A 5,455-nucleotide genomic window follows, 5' to 3' on the forward strand; every position below is an offset into this window, starting at 1 on the left:
TCCTCCTCCCCCCACAAAAAAAAAAAAAAAAAAAAAAAAAAATCTTCCTTCTCATCACCCAACAATCCCATTATCAACACTGGTATATTTAACGGCCATAAAAATCTATCTTCACCGCTAAGACTTCACAAAAAAAAGGTACATCCCTTGTCATGAAAACCACTGACACTCCACCACCACAAGGCTCCTCAAAAAGTCTCCATCACTGACGTCTCACCTGCATAATAAAAATTATGTACTAGAAAGGGCTGTTCTCTCCATGAGCAAGGAGAGGAAACTCGCTCTATTAGTTTTTCAAGCATTGTCTTATATTTTTTTCCAGGATTATCATGGGTGTGGAGGGCCGTTCAGGCTCGCTTCCCAAGGTGTGTCCCTGGCCCTCTCCTGTGTCCATTCCCATATTTGATGTGGGACTTGCGGAGTGGCCCTGCAATATTCTGAGAAATAGAGCATGGGGAAATATTCAATCTTGTTTAATTCTCCTTTCTTTTGAACTCCAAGAGTGTCTCTCCGGTATTTATCAGTCTATTTTGTTAATCAGGATCTTCTCATTATATCCTCTTGACTCTGGAAAAAACTTGAAAACAATTTCATTTAAAGCTATCTCCGGTGGTTCAGGTCGCTACTATCCTTTTTACCCCTGTTTCCCGGTGAGAAAGGAGGCCTTTTCTTTCAGGTTGGGATTGATGGCTCGAAATGAAAATGAGGTATGATGAGTATTCGAAGGTTTGTGGTACACTGTTGTCTGTAGGAAGCCTTCCTTATCACATATACCGTCGATCTAAAAAGGGTAATCTATTTTATCAAATTCTACAGTAAATCTTAGATCTGGGTGGAACTGGTTGAGTTCTCTGTAGTATTTTGAAGGTCTTCCTCGGTGCCTGAAAAAACTCCAAAGATGTCATCAATATATCTGTTAAAACACAATGGTTGTTTTTCTATTTCCTTCCCTTTTCTGTTCAATACTAACTAGGGACAAGATCTCATGGCCAATGCCAAGATACTGAGCTCCTATTGCTGTGCCCTTCATCGGCTGGTAAAATTTGTTGTCGAAACCTCAGTTAAAAGTCCCTGATTAGATATGCTCAAGTCCCCCCCTGGATTAGGTTTAAGGAGGGGGGCAGTTATATTGGATAAGTCTTTTAACCTGCCGGTACATATCCGAATTCTTTCATGTAAAATTTGCTACTACCCAAGCTGCATATTCATGTGGAATGGAAGGATATAACGACACAATGTCAAAGGAAAAGAGGTAGATTTCTCTTCTAGTCGGGGGGCCTCCCTCAAGCTTCCTCAGAAAATGGGTTGTGCTTGCAGCTCTCTGGTAGGTTAACTCGAGTAAGGGTGAAAGAAAAGGTTGTAAAAATCTGTCACTGGTCTTGTGGTGCACCAGCAGCCACTGAGGACTGCTGCCTGGCATGATTCCTGATTCCTCATCCATTTTTTTGTGTGTTGGGGAGGATGTACCAGTGGGGGATGCTGCTTTAGGGGCTCACAAGGCGTCCCTCGTGCTGTGAGAAACTAGATCTTTTTCCTGTTGGGAGTCTAGGCAGTAGAACCTGCTCACCAACCTTATGTTTACCTCTTCTTGTACTCTCTGCAGCTCCCTCCTGTGGATTAAGTAAGGCGTTTATACTGTTTTCATCTCTCAGATGTGCTTGACCCATAAGCTCTATAACTTCTAATTTGAGTACTACCAAGCCCCATCTTATTGCTTTTAATTACAATATTGGGGTGCCTTTTTAATTCTCTAGGGCTGAGATTTCCTCTCTTTTTAAGTTGGGTCCGTTTTTACTTTTGCAAGCTCTAACATTTGGGTCTCTTCCTCTTTTATTTCTTTCTCTTAGTTCCTGGCATTTTTTGGGGGGAGCTTCTTCGGTCTTTAGCCTCGGAGTTGGGGGGTAGACACACTCTAAGCTTTTTATATTGTGGGGTTTATACTTGGGAGTGAGGGATGTAAAAATCGGGGTTTATTTCTTTCAGAGCTTCCAGAGAAGAGCTTAATTCAAGGTTTAAAGGGGGCGGGGGGGGAGGGGGGGCCGGGACAAGGATCTGCCCTTACTAAGGACTGATATCTGTGGGGGTGTGAGGTGTACCTCAGAAAACTACCAGTATCCAACCCTGCCTCCCATTTTCTTCTTTTGCCACTGTCTTTCTCCTCTTCCCCCTTGGTCCCATGGGTGTTGACCTTCTTGTTTCTACCTGATCCCTGTGGTGAGTTTGCTCCATTGGGATTCCCGAAACCTGTTTCCTGACCCTTTATATACCCTTTTCCCCTGTCCTGTCGTGTCTTTGGGGGCCTAATTCGACTGTAGTGTTCCCGCCTATATTAAATAATCCGTGATACCTATGATCCCACTTTCTCCCTGTAACTCTCTCCTTTCCCAATTATGCTCCTCTGTCCCATATGTCTCCCATCTCTGTTTCCTTTCGTTCCTCTGTGCAGCCTGCGTTCCCCCTGGGGGGCCTCGTGGGAGGATTGGTGAGGGGGGAGGTGGGCTGGAGCATCGGGTATTTGGGGGGTTGAGGAGGGCGAGGTGGGAGGGAGGGGGGTGGGGTTTGATGGGGGAGGGGGGGGACTGGGGGGAGGAGGTGGCGGGTAAAGGGGTGGGCGTCGGACTGGCGAGGGTGTGGGGGGCAGAGGGTTTGTGGGGGGCGAGGGTGTGGGGGGCGAGGGTGTGGGGGGCGAGGGACTGTGGGGGGCGAGGGTTGTGGGGTGGCGAGGGTGTGGAGGCGAGGGTGTGGGGGGCGAGGGTTCATGTCAGCCTGTGGGGGCGAGGAGGGTGTGGGGGCGGGGGCCGTGTGGGGCGGCGACAAAGGGCGGCGCGGGGGGTGGGGGATGAACCGGGCAAGGTTCGGCAGGGGGGTGGCGGCGGGCGGGGCGTGGGAGGAGGGTGATGTGATGAGCGAAAACCAGAAATTCCGATATTATTGTTCCATTTTCCTGTTTTTTCTTTTGGGGTCTCTTTTCCTTCATTTTGTTTAAGTTATTACCTTTCTCTCTCCTAGCATGGTCCCTGAAAGCCTGCCACGTATGTGGATCATTTGTCTTGGCCTTATCTACTCTTTGTTCCTGCTCATTAAGAGGGGAGGGGGAGGGGGACGGGTTTGTCTTTTCAATTACCAGGTTCTCTATTTGGTGGACTATCTTTACTACTCTGTCTAAGAGGGCATGACATGCGCCAATCCTGTCCTCTTGAGCTGGGGTGGGGGCTGTATCGAGGGAGGCATTGGTTAAGGAAGTATTTGTGGGTAAAGGGAGGTCCATATCAAGGGGGTCATTTTCCTCGTTTATGGGGGCTCTTTGTGCTAGATCCAGGGAAAATGAGAGGTTAGGGGGTTGTGCTGGGGTGGATCCTGTTTTTGATGGATCACTAAGGGGGGTTCCTTCTGTTCTATATTCTCCTTCAGGTTGTGGTTGAGATAAACCCTGAGGGAGACTACATTCTTGAGGAGGGGATGGGGGGCTGTTCTCACTAGGGGGAGGAGGGAAGGGAGGAAACCTTATCTGGTTTGGGGGGTTGTTTATCTCTTGGTCTTTCTCTGGTTCCAGACATAAGGTCATTAAATCTTTTTCTTCCTTTGATAAGTTCGTTCCTCCTCTTATATATTGCAACAAGGGGGCTTCCCTATCCATAATGTAAAATACCTCATCTGGGGGAGTTCTTTTTTTCAGATTTTTCAAACCTTTCTTATAGGCTTTGTTGCAAATTCTCCTATATGTGTCTGGGAATCTATCTCTCACTTCTAGTTTTAGGTTTATGATCTCTGCCCGCGTTTGAATCGCTTCGGCTCTCAGATTTGCTGCTACAAGGCCCTGCCATTGTCTTGCAGCTTCTGACCAGATCAGCTCACCTAATTCTACTAACCATCTGGGGGGAAGGGTGTCCGTGGGGCTAGGAATATCAGTGATTGTTACTTTACAAACCCCTGTGGTCCTATTAGCTTCACTCTTGTCACATAGAAGGAGGTATTCTCTGCATGTAGCCTCCTTCCTGAATAAATTGGTAAGAATGTGGAATTCTGTTAAACCTGACCCTCTGTCTAACGAAAATGGCTCTGTACTCACAAACTCATCTTCATAAGGGTCCTCTGGGTGACCTACTTTTTCTGTTTCTTCTGAGAGCATCTGTATCAGAGGAGAAGCCTCTATCGCTTTGCTACCTTTTACCCATGCATCTGGGTGGTTCCAACCTCCTGGCAGGGACTGTATTATGGCTTTCTTTCTATTTTCTATGACTCCTATTTCTCTCTGATCTACTGCCTCTCTTTCTTTGTCTGTAGGTCCCATTCTCAAATCTATCAATGATCTATTTATCTCTGGGGGGGACGCTATTCCCTCTCTGCTGTAACCTTCCCTGTTTCCTTCCATTATTTCTTCTCTCATCTGATTCCTTGTTAAAACCATTTCTTAACACTACCCAAGGAAAAACCTATGTTTTGTCACTGGATCTCATAAGGAAACTCTTGGAATGGAAACTTCAAAGATTCCCTGCTACTTAAAGCAAATATACAACTACTTAAAATATATATATATATGTACTTATCTGCCTATATATCTATATCTATTTTTGTTTTTGTATCTCCTTCCGTCTGGGGGGATTCTATTTGTAACTATAACCCTCAAACTCTCGTGTGTGGAAGAACCAAAAAAAAGGAAATCAAATAGATATCTATTGTTGAACACACATTCAAAGGAAGCAAATAAAATCTTAAAATCTACTGTGCATTTACACATACACACTCTTACTCAAAGCTAAATATGAAAAGGGCTAAATTTACATGTACCACTTTTTGCCTTAAACAAGGGGAGCAAAAAACCGGGGAAACAGCAGAAAAATTCTTTTGTGCGTGAACCTTGTATATCTCAGGGGGGGGGGGGGGTGCTTAAGCAAGGATTCACTCTGCCAATTGGGTAATTTCCTATGGAAAATTTTCTATTCTAACTCTTTATCCTTATGGGTTTTATAAATGTTTTCTTGGCAAGGAAAAAACTTTGACTATCTGTCCCTTATATCTATCTCTATTATACAAACATCCAAAACGTTTCCTGGGTGTTGGGGTAAAGTGCAGTTGGGGATATTTTGATAAAATATCACAACCCGAGAAAAACAATTATCTTAAAATATCCTCCTAGGAACCTTTAAAACCCTTTTTGTGTGCAGAAAAAACAACAGATACACCTGCAGACTTTATGTAAAATGGAACTAAACCACCATATTTAGTTATATTTGTTAAATAGTGGAACAACTTATCTGTTTGTTGACTTGCGGGTTCTGTAGGTTTCTATCACAAGAAAAGGGGGTGGGTTGTTTTCTTTTCAAGCCTTTTCCAATGGCTATTGCACAGTCCAGCTAATAGAATGCAACTAATAAACCACACAACACTAAAAAGGAAACAATTCTTACAGGAAAAACAAACACACTTATCACTTATACACTACAGTAAACCCAAC

The sequence above is a fragment of the Penaeus monodon genome, unplaced genomic scaffold (assembly GCF_015228065.2).
Source record: "Penaeus monodon isolate SGIC_2016 unplaced genomic scaffold, NSTDA_Pmon_1 PmonScaffold_3786, whole genome shotgun sequence".
Classification (NCBI taxonomy): Eukaryota; Metazoa; Arthropoda; class Malacostraca; order Decapoda; family Penaeidae; genus Penaeus; species Penaeus monodon.